This window comes from Hemitrygon akajei, chromosome 20, assembly GCF_048418815.1.
Source record: "Hemitrygon akajei chromosome 20, sHemAka1.3, whole genome shotgun sequence".
NCBI classification, from domain to species: domain Eukaryota; kingdom Metazoa; phylum Chordata; class Chondrichthyes; order Myliobatiformes; family Dasyatidae; genus Hemitrygon; species Hemitrygon akajei.
Window position 1 is genome coordinate 17,711,191 of NC_133143.1, and position 19,779 is coordinate 17,730,969.

Genomic DNA, 19,779 nt, shown 5'->3' on the forward strand with positions numbered 1-19,779 from the left:
GGGTCCACACCAGTTCCCATAGCTACACATTTGATTAGGATTAAATTGTGTTATTAATCTGCACCTCTACCAAAGCTGCAGTTCATTGAGACCATATTCTGTTGTAGCTTTAAGATTTTTCTTGGACCTGAATCATTATAATTCAGAATCCTTCCAAATTGCCATGGGGATCTCGATGAAGGTAAGACTTTCATCTGCTTTATCAACAGAACAATGAAATAACAAAGGGCCAGTCAAGACTTTCATCACAGTATCAACACTTTGACACAAAAGCACAATTTCCATGGCAATCACTGCTGTGACCCAAGGATGCAGGCCACCATTATTCTGGTTTTCTTCCATCAGGCCGGATTATGTTCTACAGAAAATTTGAATAATTCTTAATTGTTCAAGATGCATCTGGGGTCATCAGTATGAACACAAAGACATGATGGTTTCCAAACTGATGCCACTGTCCATAAAATTTCAGTAAGATTGTGGCTAGCTTGTTTGACTAAAATGATCACTCCATTTGTTGTGATAACCAAAAGCTAACGGAAACTTTAGTTAAATTTGATTCTTCATAGATTAGTCTTTGGAATTTTGAAGAACACTAGAATGTCTGGAGGTTTATCCTAGATGCTTCATGCTCCATGCCATTACAGTGAAGAGACTTATCTTGAAGGATGCCAATGAAATTTAACCTTCCGGACATTCTATCTTGTCTGTCCCTTAATCAGAGCCTGCCAGCTAAAGTTGGCAGAATATCAAATGATATGTGTGAAAACATCAGTATTGGGGAATAGAGTATAGGAACAGGCAGGTTGTGGTACAGCTTTATAAAACATTAGTTAAGCCACTGCTGGAATATCATGTGTAGTTCTGGTAGTCACACTATAGGAAGGACTTGTTTGCACTGGAGAATGCAGAGAAGATTCACCAGGATGTTGCCTGGGATGGAGGCTTCAATTGTGGAGGAGACTGAATAGGCTGGGTTTGTTTTGCTTGAAGAAGATGGGTGGGTTGGGAAACAGACAGAGTAGATCATGGGAAACTTTTCACTCAGAATTATTAAAAACTAGAAGACATAGGCCTAGGATAAAGGGGAAGAGGTTTACAGGGGATCTGATGAATTTTTTTCACACAAAGGATGGTTGGATTCTGGTAGACACTGCCTGAGGGGCTGGTGGAAGTAAAGGCCCTTCACAATATGGGAAATATCTAAAGAAATGTTTCTATTGCTAAGGCATTTACAACTATGGATTAAAAGCTGGTAAATAGATTTCTGTGGTTGGATATTTGATGAACAGCAGCGACACAGTGGGCTGAAGGGCCTGTTACTGTGCTCTATGAATCTCTGCCATGCATTAACATATCCCATGTGTGTGCACTAATCATCCCTAAAAGCCTAGGCTGGAATTTTTAGACTATAATCTTAACCTATGGTTATATGGCCTTAAATCGTTTTAAGATTTTTCAAAGTTCCTTGAAGGCTTCCTGAAGTGTTAATAACCTTTATAAACATGACAGGAAATTTATGTACTACAGGCTCCCACAAACAAAAGATGTTACAGTGACCAGTAATCTGATGTTTTAGTATTATTGTTTGAGAAATAACTATTAGTGAAGACACTGACGATAAATCTCTGGCTTTGTTCAAATCATCTCAATTAACCTTTTTCATTCTGGAAAATGTTCACAGATTTGTCTCCAAAGTTAATATATCCTTCCTAATGGTGTGTTGCTCAGATTATTTGGAGTGCCTACTGTGGTCAAAGGGTTATTGATTGTACCAAAAGCTGCTTATTATATGCCTTATTCATAGAATTACTGTATCAGCATAAAAATATAGATGAGAAGTTGTGGTTGAGTTTTCTATCAAACATTGTATTGTTGAACTGCAAGAGTCAAGATTCAAAGAACATTTATTATCAAAATATGTTTGTAGTATACAACGCTGAGTTTAATCTTCCAACTGATAGCCACAAAACAAAATTATGGAACCCATTCAAAGAAAATATCAAATCCAATATCAAAATTCCTGGTATGCCTTTAGATTATGATTACAAAATGGAAATTGACATGCAGATGTTAGGCACTTTTATTGTTATGAAATTCTCTTTTATTTTGAAAAATGCACATCTGAATTTTTGTTGAAAGTTGGATTACATTGGAACTTTCATTAGGGCAAATCCTGTCAGCTCTAAATCTGTGCTTTACAAATCAGTTTATGATTGGAACAAGGAACTACTGAATCAGAAACTAGAACATCAAATGCTGGAAGCAGCATCAGTTGGGGAGAAAAAGGGTAAATATTTTGTATTCAGCTAACTGTGATGAAGCATATTATATAAAATATACCTTGAGCCAAATTCTTCTGTAGCATTTATAGACATTAAAAAGTATTTGAATCCATACGACAGTTTATAACATATTGGTGAAAAACTGCATTGGTTAAAAATCAATTGCCTTTTATCTTAAGGGGCTGCCTAAGAAAGAAATACATCGAAAGTATTATTTAGCTGGGAAGGTCCAACTGATATGAAATGGCACATCGTCTTTCCTCATCAAGCTGTGTCTTTCAGCTTCTTCAACTTCCATCACAGGTTTTCAGAAGTTGGCATTTTTAAAGAATGTTTGTAAATCTTATTTCTATTTGGATTCCTCAAAAGTTAAAATACTGTTTTTAAGGTTCCATCAGTTATGACACACAGCATTAAATTAGGTGAGAGGACAGCAACCAAATGTTATTGCACCTTCATTATGTACAGACCAACGGCAGCTAAGATGAAATTGGAGGGCTAAAAAGGCAGGAACTGTTACTCAATACTCCTGGGTCTTGCATCAAATAACTTGCTCTGTCACATATGATTCACCATAAAGCTGCTTGGCTCTGCAAGCACTTTCACACCAACTGTGAAGCTTGAAGTCAAGATAAATTGCATGTTTCCATGCCTATGGTGACCTGTCCTCGGATCAGCATCAGCCCTTGTGGCAAGCTGTTAGAGCTCCATTACTATTCACCCTGGACGTGTGTCCAAAGAGCAGAACCTCCTGGGCCTGCCAGATTCAGAAAGTACCTGACACAGAGGTTGACAGTGGAGCTCAGTGTTGACAAGGTGCTCATTGGAGTCAATTCAGAGTTTCTGTTGTAAGACGCCAAGGATTCTCATTCCAGTGGTTTGGTCCTGTGGAGTACTGTTCACTTGTGTCTCTTTGGAGCAACATTTAAACAGTAAGGTTTATCCTGATGTGGACTACTCCAACCGTGCTAACCTGAACAGTAAAGTGTTAGTCCTAACACTGCTTCAGAACCATTCATCTAATTCTTTTGACACCTGTTACATACTGGCAGCAAAATTAAAAGACCAATCAACAGTGTATTAATGCATAAAACAGCTTGGTATGTTCCAGTAACATGGCAGGTAACTGCATGCTTTTTTGTTCCAGTGGTTATAGACAGTTAATGAGAGGTGCAGTTGGATTTTTAAAAATCGATTTACAACCAGAATCGTCTGTCTGTGTTAGTAGTCCTCCAATCCTCTGGCACCATTCCTGTGGCTAGGGAGGATTGGAAACTTGCACTCTGAGCTGCTGCAGTTATTTCCCTTGCTTCTGTTAACAGCCTGGGATAAATTTCATCCGGGCCTGTTTATTTCAAAGGCAGGAAACTTGTTAATACTTCTTCTTTATCCCTTCCAATTTTTTCAAACTCATCTTCCTTAATAATAATTCTGCATCATCTCCCTTTTTAAAAAATGCTTCACAGTTGCTGTGTCAGGGTTCTGAGCACTGACAAGCAATAGACAGTTTCACGTTGAGAGAATGGAATCTTTTCCGGCTGTGGTAAATCTCAGTTAATATTTAGTATCCTCAAAGCAATGTGTGCCAAGTCAGTTGGATTAGTAATAGAAACATAGAAAACCTACAGCACAATACAGGCCCTTCGGCCCACAAAGCTGTGCCGAACATGTCCCTACCCTAGAACTACCTAGGTTTTACCCATAGCCCTCTATTTTTCTAAGCTCCATGTAGCCATGCAGGAGTCTCTTAAAAGACCCTATCTCTTCTGCCTCCACCGCCGCCACCGGCAGTCCATTCCACACACTCACTACTCTTTGTGTTTAAAATTTTTTTATCCCTGCCATCTCCTCTGTACCTACTTCCAAGCAGCTTACACTATCTCCTCCACTTAAGCCCTGGGGAAAAGCCTCTGACTATCCACACGATCAATGCCTCTCATAATCTTGCACACATGTTTCAGGTCACCTCTCATCCTCCATCACTCCAAGGAGGAAAGGCCAAGTTCACTCAACCTATTCTCGTAACGCATGTTCCCCAATCCAGGCAACATCCTTGTAAATCTTCTTTGCACCCTTTCTATGGTTTCCACATCCTTCCTGTACTGAGGCAACCAGAAATGAGCACAGTACTCCAAGTGGAGTCTGACCAGACACAACATTGCCTCTCGGCTCCTAAACTCAATCCCACGATTGATGAAGGCCAATGCACCGTATGCCTTCTTAACCACAGAGTCAACCTGCATAGCAGCTTTGAGTGTCCTATGGACTCGGACCCCAAGATCCCTCTGATCCTCCACACTGCCAAGAATCTTACCATTAATACTATATTCTGCCATCATATTTGACCCACCAAAATGAACCACTTCACATTTATCTGGGTTGAACTCCATCTGCCACTTCTCAGCCCAGTTTTGCATCCTATCAATGTCCCGTTGTAACTTCTGACAGCCCTCCACACTATCCACAACACCCCCAACCTTTGTGTCATCAACAAATTTACTAACTTATCCCTCCACTTCCTCATCCAGGTCATTTATAAAAATCACAAAGAGTAGGGGTCCCAGAACAGATCCCTGAGGCACACCACTGGTCACCAGCCTTACATGCAGAATATGACCTGTCTACAACCACTCTTTGCCTTCTCCGGGCAAGCCAATTCTGGATCCACAAAGCAATGTCCCCTTGGATCCCATGCCTCCTTACTTTCTCAATAAGCCTTGCATGGGGTACCTTATCAAATGCCTTGCTGAAATCCATATATACTACTCTAACTGCTCTTCCTTCATCAATGTGTTTAGTCATATCCTCAAAAAATTCATTCAGGCTCGTAAGGCACAACCTGCCTTTGACAAAACCATGCTGACTATTCCTGATCATATTATGCCTCTCCAAATGTTCATAAATCCTGCCTCTCAGGATCTTCTCCATCGGGAAGACTGTTTTCCTGGAGAAGCTATGCCTAGTGGTCCACCTCTTGTACCACTGCAAAGGAGAATGCGATGTAGTTAGCCCTTTTGGAATACAGTAACTGTGATTTACAAGCAAAAGTTAATTAGTATATACTGCTCTATTTCCAGCTCCAGTTAGAAATTAATAGCCACTGTAATTTTTGCAGCCTCCTACTGGTGAAGTGTATTGTGTTTCACCATTTTCAGGTGGCTTCTCCTGTTCGATGAACCCTTTCTTATTCCCCTTTCATGTGAAGTCAAGAGATGTGACTACTAAAGCATTCATGTCCAGGAGCACTTGGGTATTGGAGTATCCTTAAAATTAACAAGACCTGCCAGGCCCTGCAGGTTTTGTGAACTGCAAAGACATTTGGTGGCCTCAAACACTACTTGAACTAATGCTCTGTGAAATTCAATCAGCAAATTATCTAGAATTAATGATTTCCTTAAAGTTTGTACCACTCAGGGACTTTGGTCATACTCTGTCAAATGCTGAATGCTCCATGAATCATTGAGGTCCAGTTTTGAAGTCAGCATTGAAGACTATTTGCCAATGTGATCTACTTTATCCTAATGGCATAAGCAACCATCCCTTGTGCCCGATAAACAGGTTAGTAATAACTGGTACAGATACCAACATGTGGGTCACCCATCAAATTTGGTTTCCATTGATACTTGAGTTTTGTGTAGCCATGTTTTGTGCCCATGAGCCATTTAGACATGCTGAAACATAAGGGTGATAAGTTCTTTCTCTTCATTAATTGGAGTTGAGAGCTTGATCAGGTGAAAGCTCCAGACTAGATTATGCAGGTAGCGGCTGATTACAATATTTAATATTAATGCACTTTAGTTCATTAGATTGTGTGATTCATAAGTTATTGTGTGTTTTGTGTCCTACTGTGCTTTATACCCTGATTCAAAGAAAAGTTGTTTCTATATACATAAAATGGTCATATACATTATATACACATGTATATTGCCGGCTGGTGGCGTAGTATCATCAGCACTGGACTTTGTGGCAAGAGGTCCCGAGTTCAAATCCTGCTGGCTCCCTTGCACGTTCTCCATCCGTGCCTGGGTTGAGTGTCGAGCTAGCAACTCAAACTCGTAAAAAAAAACCTGGAGAAGGATGGGCTGCGCCAGGTTTCAGATGCCCTAGACCTGCTGTACGATGAGCAATCACCAAAAAGATTGGCGCAAAAAGCTTGTCATGACGGCGCCACAATGACTCCACCAGGAGTTACGGGTGTACGTACACACACACACACAGACATGTATATAGTTAAGTGACAATAGACGACTTGATACATAGGGACATTTAAGAGATTTTTAGACACACGGCTGAAAGAAAAATAGAGGATTATGGCTTATGTGGGAGGGAAGGGTTAGATTGATTTGTGGAGTAGATTAAAAAGATCAGTACAAAATTGTCGGCCGAAAGGCCTGTACTGTTCTATAACCTGCTCACGATCTTCCATCAGTCATTTCAATGTGACAACCATTTTGTATGCAGCAACGTCCCATAAATAATAAATGAATGGTCATTGCTTTTAGTGATTCTGCTTCAAAGTGATGAAGCATGTTGGACAGTAAGTAGAGAGAAGCAGCCTGCTCTTTTTTGGTTAAGGTTTTTGCTTTCTGCTTTAGGCAGTAATACATTGGGAGGAACTATTTTAATATTTGTATTATCTGATCAATGGCACCTCTGACAGGCTTAGTTTTCATTTAATCAACCCCAGAGTTACAAACCTTGTAACTCACAATGTGAATTCAACCAGGTTTGCACAAAAAGCAAACATATAGTTAATTAAAATGAGCAGAGAAGCTTTGAAAAACATGGACCAGAATAATATTTGGCACATGTATGGAGTGTCAACAAAGCCAATGACTTAATCTCGCTGTAAACACATCATAAAGACTTTCAGCCTGTCCTTCTGAAGATTGCAGTCTGAAAACATTGCTGCGTATTAAATACCATCTGTATTTGATATATTCCGTTCCAGTAAAAATGTTATTTCATATCATGTGGCACTATTTAGTTCAATTATATCAAAGGTGCTGGTGTAAGGATAAGCAATTTTGCATAATAGGTAATTTCTTTAATCTTCAGGGAAATCCAGTATTTGTCTTAGAACTCCAAGCAGGTATTCCTCAACTGCAGGATGCTGTAATGACTGGATCTTTCAAGAGTGAGAAAGAAACAAAACAGAAAATGTTGGAAATATTCAGCCAGTCTCTGTGGAACGAGCATCAGAAATGATATTTCAGGATGATGACCTGATGGAGGTAACTGTCAAGAGGGGATGCATACATGGAAAGCAGGAGGGATTTCATGGCTAGAGAAGTGAGAGTGCTGGCTAATCAAGGATGGTAATGGGGCAGGTAAGAGAGCAATAGCTAGACTGCAGGTGATGGAAGTGGAGAAGCAGAATGGCTGTTTTAAAATACCAAAGATTAATATTCTTAATGCTGGAAGTCTGAAACAAGAATACTGGGAATGATTATTTTGTGAAATTGTTAATTCTGGTGTTTAATCCAAAGTCAGATGATGAGATACTGGTCCTCAACTTTAATCATCAGCAATGGCAAAGATCAAAGGAGGTCACTGTGGGGCGGAGAAGCAAGATGATAGGACATCCTATTCCTCATTTTGTAATCTTTCTTTTTTAAAATTAAACATCCATAAAAATGGTCCTTACTGAATATTTTATCAATGCAGTGACAGAGGCTATGTCTCTGAATACAAATGCTGCTTTTGATTTAATGCATATGAGAATCATTGCATGGTACATGATCAATATGACCTGCAGAAATTCTAGCACACCTGAGCCTTGCACCTTGCATATGTAGCACCGAGAAGATGTTTTCATGCACATCTAAGAATACTTAAGTAATACAGACTGTGCTAATATAGTGCATGCCTTTTTCCCCAGAACTACTGCATTAGTAGTGGTTTGTCTTTCCAAATAGTCATGAACAGCTTAGGCTAGAAATTGTATTGCTCATTGGTAGGAGTCCTCCAAGAGGACCACAACTTTCTCATGGTTTGGAATCTGGAGAGCTATGCTGACTGGAGTCAGGGACTTATGCTTTGGGTCACCCATGTTAAACAGATCAAAGGGTAGAGGCCAGACTAAAAATGGTTCACCGATCCTCCAGTTCTGGAGTTCAGCTCAGGGTGAACAACCTTGACTGGTTAAACAAAACAAAACTGTTATGGAAATAACAATCCTCATACATCTGTGTGTGACAGTATTCCTGAGTCTCCACCCAGGACTTGTATGACTGACAGTATTGAAAATCGAGATGAAGGAAGCCTTGCTGGTACGATGCAGGAAACAAGGACAGACAGAGATGCAGGACCTTCTTTGCGGCCCTAAGAGCCAGCGGTGTAACGGGCAGTAAGTAGGTAAGTTGGTAGGATGCTATCCTATACAACATAGTTATCCTGCATCTACTTGTATCTCTGCAGCCTGGATACAGGATCCAGTCACAAATCTAGTGAAGATGTACAGGAGTGCCTTAGATACCCATCTCAGAATCCCTACTAGGATTTAATCTATCACTAATTAGCATCAGAGGTACCCATCTGCACAGATCTCAGAATTCCTACTTGGATTTAATCTATCACTAATTAACATCAGAGCTCCTGAAAGAGGCTTTTCACTAAGTGTCAACACTGTTGTTGTTGTCTGATAAAGTGGCTGATATATAGGTGTTGCATGAGAGCTTGACTCCAATTTCTCTGATGCAAATCTCAGGAATGCCTGGTACTGACAGAGAGACACCCAGGCTAAAATGAAGAGGTGGAAGGAAGTACCCACAGAGTTGTACATTAGCAATGATTACCCCAGCAGCTGGGAGCAGTGCTATATAAGCATTCCAAGATTACGTAAGATAATATTAAGCACTTTGTGAAACTTTGACTCTTACTAATACTCTCAAGCACAATAAACTATCATCCTAATGATACAATCATTTAATCTAGCTTCCCTTTCCATTGCTTGTGGCTGTTCCCTTTCTCAGCCAGACACAAACACACACACAACTCAAAAAGGCTCTATAGGAGCGGCAAGAGTAAATCCCCGTGACATCCCCTACTTTCTTTACAACGTCTTTTGGTCCTACAAACACTGTAGATCTGCCGAGCTCTTCAAATTTGGCTTTCAAGTTCATGCTTAATTTTAATGTCTCCAACATAAGTATCTACCCTTTTAGTTCCCAAATCATTAACTACAGAATTTGTTCTCTCAAACCTTCCAGCTTGCGTGCCTTCTTTGAGATACTCTTTAAAACCCATTCCTTTGTATCATCTGCCCAGATACATCTTTCCACGGCTGTCTTTCAAAACATCACTGATTGTGTGGCTGTTAAGCACCAGAAGGCACTCCAATATGTTGGAGGCATTATATAAATGTAATTGTTATTGTTGCTATGTCAACCCACCAAGTCAGAAAGTAAAGTGATAAAAGCTGAAAAATTTGGCTGTGTTGCTTGTTATATGGGATTTACTGATGCCAGTAAATTTGGCCCTAACATGGCATTTGATAAGTGTGCATACATTTGCAGCAAGAGTAGGACGGTGAGGATGAAGAGAAATGAGGCAGGGATCATGCACAGCAGAGAACCTTTTGATGCTGGCCATTCATAGATTACGGTGATCAGGCTAACCTTTGAACAATCATAATCCCAATTCTCCATTCCATTGAGTTTCCGTTTTAACATCACTCTGTTAGTGATCATTACAGCATCCATGGTGACAGAATAACAAAGTAACAACACCATTGAAATTCTGCACCTGATTTATACATCTAACCACCAATTCATTACCCGATGCATCGCCTTTGTGCTCACCTCTGTGTACTGTTTCTCATCCCAGTACTGCTACAGAGTGTTCCATGGTAACTGCAGCACAGCGTTCAGTGTAGAAGTCTGCAGATGACCTTGGAGCAGCTCCAGAATGCTTGTTTTCAAACTCCACACTCTCAGTAAGAGTGATGTGGTTTGATCTGGATCAGCAAAAGACAAAAAAAGCAAGAGACTGGTGGGATGACAATTGCCAGAACACAAATGCTTTTCTCCTGATTGAGGAAACCAATATTATGATTCTTGGAACCACTGTCACATCATAGGGTGGTACCACTGCCTTCTGGAGGGCAGATTACTGGGGTGTTGTTAAGCTCTCCAAGCTCTTTGAACAGTGATCCACAGAGCCATTTACTTCTGTGGCAGCACATCGACTTTTGTTTGCAATTGAATGAAATGGGAGCTGATAAATCAGCTGTTGGGCACTGTTTAATATTTAGACTGATATGTGCTGCAATGGAACTGGTCAATTCTTTAATGCTAGGGAAGTTGAGCTTTGTGTAGAACCTGGATTGTTGCTGCATGACTATTTATTTAAATATTGATTGAGATACAGTCAATCTAATGCTCTGACTGCAAGCTGCTTGTGTCTGATAAATTACCAGGGAATGATCACATCTCCAGACTGACTCCTGTGGAATAATCACTGTCATTATCTGACTAGTGGCTGGAACTGGTAGATAGACTGACATAGTGCCTTCACTTCTCTTGCTGGGCAGGCAACAGGTTGTGTTTCTTGACTATTCAGAAGTAGATATCAAGGCAAGGAGAAGTGAGTAAATGTGAGAAAGACCCACTGACACCACTTATTGTTGGATGAAGGAAGAAGTAGGTCAGATGGGGGAACCGCTATAAACAACTTTAATGGGTCTCAGCATTACCACCAGCCAAGAACTTTATATATCCAGTAAAATTACTTCTAATAGTCTCACTTCCAGTTGGGAGAGGAGCAATAGTATGCTGCAGCTGCACTTGTTGCTGTGACATCATCTTATCTTAGAGAGAGGTAAGTGTATTAAGTGAGTGTGGATATTGCATTTGAGTATATCTGAACAGCTGGCTTTGTTTGCAGACTGTAAGGCTGACAGCTGGTGGGAGAAGGGAAGACCAGCTCCCCGAGTGATGGGAATTTCTACAAGTTGGGCGATAAGGGGTTTGTGAGAATTATTGTCTACTTGGTATTTGAAGATGCACTCACTGATCTTGACCTTCAACGTGATCACTGATCCTTTTGCAGTATACATCAATAACCTCAGATTAAGCTCCACAATTTTTTCTTCCTACTCCCAAAGCACTCAGAGGGACACCTAGCTTCCTGTGGTTGGAAGAACTATCTCCTCTCCACATTATCAAAGGCCGTAGGTCCAATGCTTGAAAAGCTGCATGACTCCTCTCTCAGAAGGCTACAAAGACCTCTGTTTTGACTGCAGCAATTTTTTTGACACTCCCCTTTAGTAGTGCAGGCTGGCTTTAATCAGTGTACGTTAGCTTAAACTGATATGATTGAGTAGCACATGGTTGATGTGCTAGAACAATTAGTAACCATTCTGTTGGCTGAAACCAATTTACTTAAACAGAAGCAAGAATTTTGAGCATTGCTGCAGGGTGCTGCGCAGGAATAATCACATATCGCCCTCCCAGCATATGCTTATCTCCTCCATTCAATGTGGTTAACCGAATGAAATGTACCAAATCACCGAGAATATACATTATGATGTGATGGAGATACTCATCATGCCTCTGATGACAATGGTATCTTTAAATTGGCAACATTAATAACCAAAATACTTACTCTTTAAGTATTTTGTGTTTTCTGGTAGTTATCTCCTTTGTCAGCAAGGTCAAACATCCCTTTGTGTTTAGTAAAGTGAGTACCAGATCCTTTGGTATGCCAAACATTTCACAAGAGTAATGTAATTTCAGCCTACATTGTGAGTGGGCTAAGATGTCAAGGTCATCAAAGATACCAGGTACTTATGTTTAGAGATAAAAAGGAGTTTTTGTAGATAATCAGTAACGACCCAGTAGCACTGATTCTGTTGTTTATTTCAGCTACTTGCAGGAACTCTTATGAGCTGTTGTACTTTGTTTTTTTGATAGTGCAAATTTGTCGCCATTATTTAGCAGGGAATTAAAATTTGTATTGATAATAAGTACAAAAAGGTGGCTTAATCCAGGTGTCAAAATAACATGGAAATCAAGTATTTTCAAATGTTATGAAGCTGAAATTTAAAAAATGCCGGAAACATTCAGAGGGTCTTTGATCTAAAACTTCTGGTCTGTTTCTCTTTCCGCAGTACTGCCTGCATAATATCATAACAATGTAAATTGCTGTGAATCTTAGGCAGCTCATTTTAATTCTGAGGGTAGATTACTGACAGAATCATTTTATCAAGTTCAAACTTATTGTCATTCAATAGAACTCATGTATATTGCCAAACAAAACAACGTTCCTCTGGGCCAAGGTGCACAACATATATAACTCACACACAAAGCACAAATTGTAATATTACAAGTACAGTGTATTAACAAATAATGTCAATACAAGTTAAAAAGTAAATTGTATAACGCTTCATGCATGATCAGACTTGGGTGGTGGCAGAGAGTTTCAGTAGTCTTATGGCTTGGGGAAGAAGCTGTTTCCCTTCCTTGTCCTAATGCTACAATACCTCTTGCATGATGGGGTGGGATGTGACCAAAGAGATATGAGAGGCCTAATTTTGATAATATACTGTGCCTTACGTTACTTCAATTTGCCTTAATACTCTCCCTTAGGTCCCCACTATTCACAACACAGGGTTAAAGACAGTCATGTGAAACATGGATATAACTACTCAGAAATTTTATGGCAAGTCCTTGTTGTGAAGGTCATCATTTTTACTGAGTAAATAGAGCCCATATTTTGTTCAAGTAATAATGCAAGTTCCAGCTATTCTTGACAAAATTAGCAGTTTGTGTAGGCTAATGTACCTGCATGGATCTTTTACTTTTTTTGCTGCTGACAGGAGTTTCTTTAAGCATTTTACCATATTCCTTCTTTTGTTATTTTCCCATTAATTTATCATGTTTATCCTATATTAACCATTACCCTCCAGTGTATAAACTAAGAGGTACATTCCAGTTTTAATCTTAAAAGGATAAAACAGTTATTATGTACAGCTTCTAGAAGAGCAATATAATTTATATGATGATATGTACAAAGCATTGGACTTATCTGCATTTTATTATTGGTATTGGTTGATTATTGTCACCTATACCACACAGATCCAAACATTTAATCACATAGTGCATAAATGCAACAGGACATAACTGCTGTTTAAAATTGATAAAAGACTGAAGGAATCAGCCAAACCTTCCAGTGTGTATCATAATTAAGCACCTTAAGCATGGAGAACATAGAAGGGCAAGTACAAGCATTGTGAATACAACATTTGATCCCTGCTGTGTCAAGTTTATTAATTTATGTGCAATTAATATGTGTTAAGTCCTGCAAAAGAAATCAGATCTGGGACGAGTTCTCCATATATATCAGTTAGTGTTTATGAATTTACTTTTGGCTTAACAAGCGGTTCACTTGGGGGACAGCTTAACACTGAACTCTGAGGGTGCAGTAATTCCGGAGATTGCTGTTTTATTTTTGAGGATTCTGTTTTGTAACAATATAAGGATGCTTTAGTGGTGATGCACTGGGCTTCCAAGAAGTTTAGCAACAGAAGAGGACTGTAGGATAGGTTTTCTTGCCTGAGGCAGAAAAAGAGGAGTTAAATGGTTCTGTCCTGAATGCCCTAAATCTAAACAGTATCCTGGCAACATTCTTATGTATTTGGACACCAAGACTATCAAAGCTAATGTTACAGATTTGTTGCAGGTAGAATTCCAGGAATAGGCTTGAACTTGGATTGGTTTAGTGGTCACAATCATCTAAAATTTCAAAGCTCTGGATCATTCCAGGTTACAATGACTGAGATCTGTCAGGTGTGATAGTTTGCAGCTCTGCGCTCAAGCTGTGGGCAACTTAATTCCTTCTCCTTTGGTGGAGAATATCTGGTAGTGTGTATCCTGGACTTGCCTTATTTCAGTGATGTGATACTGAGTGTTCAATATTTGAATTAACAAATGTTTGCCTGTTGAAAATGCAATTTCTATATAACTACAGCATCAGGGTAAACTCAGCTGGGTCCCCATGCAAAGCCATTTTAGTGCTTGTTTACACACCAATTGAATTACTTAGCCATATATAAATGGATGAAGATACCACCTAGTGTTTTAATGAGGTATAACAAATATATGGTCTCAGAAACAATTCAAAGTCTTTGCTGTGTTTTATCTCAGAGTTGGATGTGTAGATGTTTGTGTGCCTGTGCCAGTGAATATGGTTTACAGATCTTAATTTCACTTTTACCTTGAGTGTCTGCAGGAGACTGATGGGTGAGAACAGAATCAGAGTAGGTTGTGAAGAAATTCCTAGGCAAATATCCTTCAACACATGGAGAGTACCAGCAAAACTTACAGCAGAATTTGTAATTGGTCCCTTTTGTGAAAGATGTCTGCATAGGGAAGTCGTGTTCCACTTCTGAAACTTGTTCTTTTTACTTTGATAAATCAGATTTTCAGACACAAAATAAAAGCAGAAATAACACTCCAATATTACACAGTACCTTTCAGGATATCCCTTGCTATTTCACTGAAAATAAAACTATTTTAAGTATAGTCACTGTTGCAAAGTAGGAAGCATTGTTGTGCATTACAAGCCACCACAAATATTATCCCAGTGTGATAATGACCTCATCCTTTTTTGCCTGAAATATTGATGGAACAATAAATATTGGCATCAGAGAAACCTCCCTGTCCTTCCCCATAATACTATGGGGAGATTTACATCATCCTGAAACATCATAGAGACTGAACATGAAATGTCATTGTCAGCTTAAATCTACTGCTGCAAAGCTATTCTTGAACCTCCAATCTTCCAACTCAAAGGCAAGATGCTGAGATGTACAATCGACAAGTAGTATGTTTACCACACTAAGACCAATCTCCACCACCACTTTCAGTTAATTTTTGCATTTAAAATTAGATTTCAAAAATATATATAGCAGAAAAATGCATAAAACTTATGGTTAGAAACAGAACAATTCTGTATATTAATAACAGAATTGTTTGTTCACATTTGATAAACATTTTAAATCAAGATAATCTCTTGTTGCTTATTTTCATTCATGAGATTAATTATGTAGAGTAATTATGTGACTATTTCTGTTGTTTCTAAGAATTCAAGGAACTGTTTAAAATTATTTAATATCTTTATTTTAATTAGAGAATTACTATAATCTATGAATGGCAAAGTTTATAATTTACAAATACTATAACTGAATAATGTATAAATTGGGTAAAAATTGTTATTTTTAAGATTCTATTGCTTTATAACTAAAACAAAAAGTTAAAGTGCTGAAAATATCATAATATCAGGCATTATCAATAATGTTGATAGGCCAATGGGTTGAAGCATCAATTCTGTTTCCCTCTCCATAGATACTGCCAACTCTGTAATTTGTTTTTTTTTGTTTTAGTTGGATTATTTCTGATTATTTTTCTATGAAACTGCGCAAAGCATTTCCCCACAATAATGGTAACTCTGTTTTTATTACATGAAAAGTGCACGTGATTTAAAAAAAACATCACTGAACTTGTGCTATTAACTTGTGACATCTACTGATTGGTCTCGGCTGCCCTGAGTAACTTCCAACAGAGGCTTTGCTAACAATACATTAAGATAATTATCTTACCTTCCTACTTTATATGAATTAATATAAGAATAGCTCCCACTCCCATCCTCTGCTCCAGAAATATTCTACCCGTATCCAATTTCCTGCCTAGGGTTTTTTTGGGGGGGAGGGGAAGAGGAAGGAGTAGAGATCATCCTATCGTTATACATTCTACTGGGCATCTCCTCAGCACGGTACATTACACTGGGACTGCTCCCCTGATTATTGTATTGTATCGAGTGCACTCTATCACGCTCCATTGTTTCTGAGTCCACCTTCCTGGCAAATTACCTCATTCACTGTGGCCCTTACAGATTGCCGGCATCCATACTTCGTTGAGTCTTGTTCTAATGCCATTGGGCTATTATTGTTTTTGTACTATGCCGAGTTCTGATCTGCAGCAAAGGATTCCTGTGCGCTTCCAGGGATGATCCATCTCTTTACATCAGGTGACAGACCCTATTTCATCGCCTGGGCCGCTCTTCCTACAAAGCTGCCCCAACCCGTGTCCGGGCCCCTTTGTCCCCCGCCCCCCAGGCCGGGGGCCGCACGCCATGTTCCGGTGCCCGGACTCCACCCGGAGCCGATTGATTGGTGCACACAGGAAGATGGTGGCCCACAGGGAAGCAGGAAGCGGCGGCGGCCTCGGGATAGGGGGAGAGATCCAAGGTTTCAGTCCTTATAATCTCTCAACCATTGTCTGCGATTGGCTCTCCCCTTGGGGGATCGGGCCGGTGTTACATGCCATGTCGCTTCGCTATCGCGCCCCGGGTGTCAGTGTTCGCCCCGCCGGGTGTAACCGCAGCGGGAGCTGGGTGGAAACCTGGCCAGGAGAACGGGGCCTGTTGCCGGGTCCTCCCGCTGTCCCAGGCCCGGCGGAAGTCACGGGGAACTCCTAGAGCTGTCGCCGGATTATTCTCCTGTTTTTGTTGTTCTTTTTAAAAAAAAATTTAAATTGCCTTGTGTTTGCAGATTGCCGGCGACAACCTGTCTCGTTTTCCAAGCAACACAGTCTCCAAGTGTGCGGCAAGTCCGGCGAGCAGCGGCTGGTAAGGGAAATAAAACGTCGCTTGTCACTGTTTCCGCAGTGGAGGCTTCACAAATTGTAACGGCTCCGAGAGGAGGTTGATTTGCGGTCCTGCCGTGGAATGCCAATGGGTGTTGCAATTTGCAAGCGGAGTTCCTACTGAGAAACAAAACAATTTACTAGCCTCTGGGTGAGGGTGATATTAGATCGATCGTTCTGATTTTTCATTTAACTCTGTTGTGCGTTTATGCTTAGAAATAATTCCTTTATGAAGTAGGAGCAGGTTTCCGTGCAAAAGATCGTCTTGTGCAACAGTTGATTGGTTGTTGCCTATCATTTTTGTTTTCTGTCACAGTAAGTGGCTTTTAATTTATTTGTGTGATGTAGGCACTACTGACAAGTCCATCTCGACGTCCTTGAGAGGGTTTGAACTGGCATCTTAATTAACTGCAGTCTGTATTCAGATTTAGTATATTGCCACATACATGGTGCAGTGACAGTGTGAAGCTTACAGAGCAAACAGTGAAGCTGCTAAATAGAGAACTTCGAGATTTTGACGGAGTGGCTGCGGAGGGGAAGGCGATTAACTTCTTAAGTCAGGAGGGTAGTTGGTAGTGGAACTGGAGGAGACTATATTCCCAAGTATTCATGTTCCTGCACAGTGAAGTGAGTTTGGGAGAAGTCTTGGGCAAGTTGTTGCTGTGTGCATTGTTGATGGTCTGCACGGTGGTTCAGGGTAATGAATGGAGTAGTGTTGCTCAAGTGGGCTGCTGTGCCTTAGTTAAACCGAGCTACTTCATCACTAATCTAGGCAACGGAGAGCGGGAAGGCTTTGTGGAGTTTGTTGGTGAGTTGTGCTTAACAAAATAACTTTCTACAGTATTTATGTACCCTGGCCAGTTAAGTTTCTTGTCAGTTATAATGCCTGGATTGCTGGTGTTGCTTACATCAAAGCAAAAAAATTAAGTTCTCTCTTACTGGAGTTGGTCATTGCACAGTGCTTTGTGACACACATTTCTTGCTATTGTTTATTCATTGTCTAAATATTATAAGCTATTTTCCAAGATTGTATGGATCATCTTTGGAATTGCAAATGGAATTGAGCAATGTGTGCAGATGTTAGAGAGCTCTTGCAAAGATGCCCTGTGACTGAGAGGAGTTGGCTACAACACAGTCTAGCTTATTTTTGTTGGCTGTGATCCAGCTGGTGGCAATTTTTTATATTTCCTTGTTCTCATTAACTGCTTTAGCAGGCCTTCTTGGTGCCACATGCTCTGCCAAGTGTTGTCACTGTCAACATGCCTCTAGAATTCAGCCCTTTGAATTTGGGCTTAATGAGGCTGGAGGCAAATGGTCTCAGCAGACCCTGAGCAGCATTACTGAGTTAATAGTACTATCAGTACCTTCCATCACCTTGTTGACATTGAAGATGAAATGAAAGGAGATATCTGTTCTATCTTTTGATGCAGGATATAACTTTGACCATTTTCCCATGTTTTTCTCTTGTGGTTAAACTTTACTCGAATAGCTTGTCTGTTCATGGCTTGTTTTGTAGAATGCTTTCACTTCTACAAGTGGAATATTGCTGGACCACCTCTTGATAAGAAGTGGAATAGATTGAGTTGATTCAAAAATCCTTTATGTCAATCTTACAGAGCACCAGCATTCATGAACTCTGAGACACTGTACCTACAATGTGATTTGGGGTTGAATTCCCACTAGCAAATGTAAATAGTTTGTACATTTTCTCCCTGTGCCCGTGTGGGTTTCCCTGGGTGCTCTGGTTTCCTCCCACGTACCTAAGACGTGGATTCGTTAGTTGTGGGCATGCTCTGTTGGCACTGTAAGCATGGCAACACTTATCAGCTGCTCTCAGCACATCCTCAGACAGTGTTGGTTGTTGACACAAATGACCCATTTCGCTGAATGTTTTGATGTCCATGTGAAACAGAAAGATAATCTTATCTAACATCATTACTGTCTAATGATTATACAAAACTATGAAAATGTAACTTTGTTCCTGACAGTAGTATTTAATTTCCAGTATGGTTGATACTGGCACGTAATAATAAATAGAATTACTGCTACCAGAATAGAAAAAAAAGAATAACTAAGTTTGAGTTCTGGAAATGGATGTTATCTTTTTTAAATGTTCCTTCAGTGAAGTTTAGGATTCTTTAGAAATATGTTCTAATCTTGTCTGGAAAATGAGTTAGGGTGCAGATAATCTTAAACTTCAGTCTTTTGGTTCTCCTAATGGAGTGTTGAGATGAGATCTTGATGGATCATAGAGTTGGTATTTTTGGCTCTGATCTTGTCTTTTTTGCATATTTACTGAACTTAGCCATAACTATGGATTTGGATGTTTAAGAAGGCTCCTCCTTGTCCACCATTGCTCCAGGCTGAATGTTGGAGGCTCGCAGTGCTTTGATCAATCCATTGATTGTGGGATTGCTCAGCTCTACCTTAGCTTCTGTTATTTGTATATAGTTCCAAGTCATAGCAAACATATTATTTTAAATGGTGCCTGATGCTGCAACTGCTGCATGGTACACCACTACCTCCTGGATCACCTGTTTTTAGCTGGTGGATCCATTCTGAATATAACCTATTCAGCATGGTGGTGCTATCATACAATGTGGTTAAGGATATCCCTCATGTGCTGGCCGTGTATTGTCTCCAAAATGGATGGTTGGACCTATGGTGGGTGGATTGGCAATTAAGAAATTGCAAAAGAGATTATTGCAATTAAGAAACAGCAGATTCTCCCTGCTGCTATTAAAAAAAAAGAAATTTTCATGTTGTCTTAAGGTATGGATTGAACATGCTTGTGCATGCAAGAGTTTAGTTGTGCATGTGCACAGAACTTGTTATCAGTTTTACAGAGCAAT

At 39.9% G+C, this 19,779-nt stretch overlaps 1 protein-coding gene and 1 long non-coding RNA gene across 14 annotated transcripts in view; one reads left to right on the forward strand and one right to left on the reverse strand.

Moving 5' to 3' along the window:
• atxn1a (ataxin 1a) overlaps positions 1 to 19,779 on the forward strand; it is a 478,304-nt gene that overhangs the window by 123,379 nt on the left and 335,146 nt on the right. For 11 of the 13 annotated variants that reach the window (XM_073023948.1, XM_073023935.1, XM_073023940.1 and 8 more), the window contains one exon: positions 16,834 to 16,910. The gene's annotated coding sequence lies outside the window, so the exon portion shown is untranslated. Of the gene's footprint in view, positions 1 to 16,288; positions 16,311 to 16,394; positions 16,531 to 16,833; positions 16,911 to 19,779 lie in introns of those variants that run through there. The other 2 variants (XM_073023946.1, XM_073023942.1) reach the window with 2 other exon arrangements.
• On the reverse strand, positions 1,745 to 16,678 carry LOC140713616 (uncharacterized). The gene is made up of 3 exons (XR_012095678.1): positions 16,153 to 16,678; positions 10,085 to 10,239; positions 1,745 to 3,627 (listed from the first exon to the last, which is right to left on the reverse strand). It is a non-coding gene; the product is annotated as an uncharacterized lncRNA (long non-coding RNA).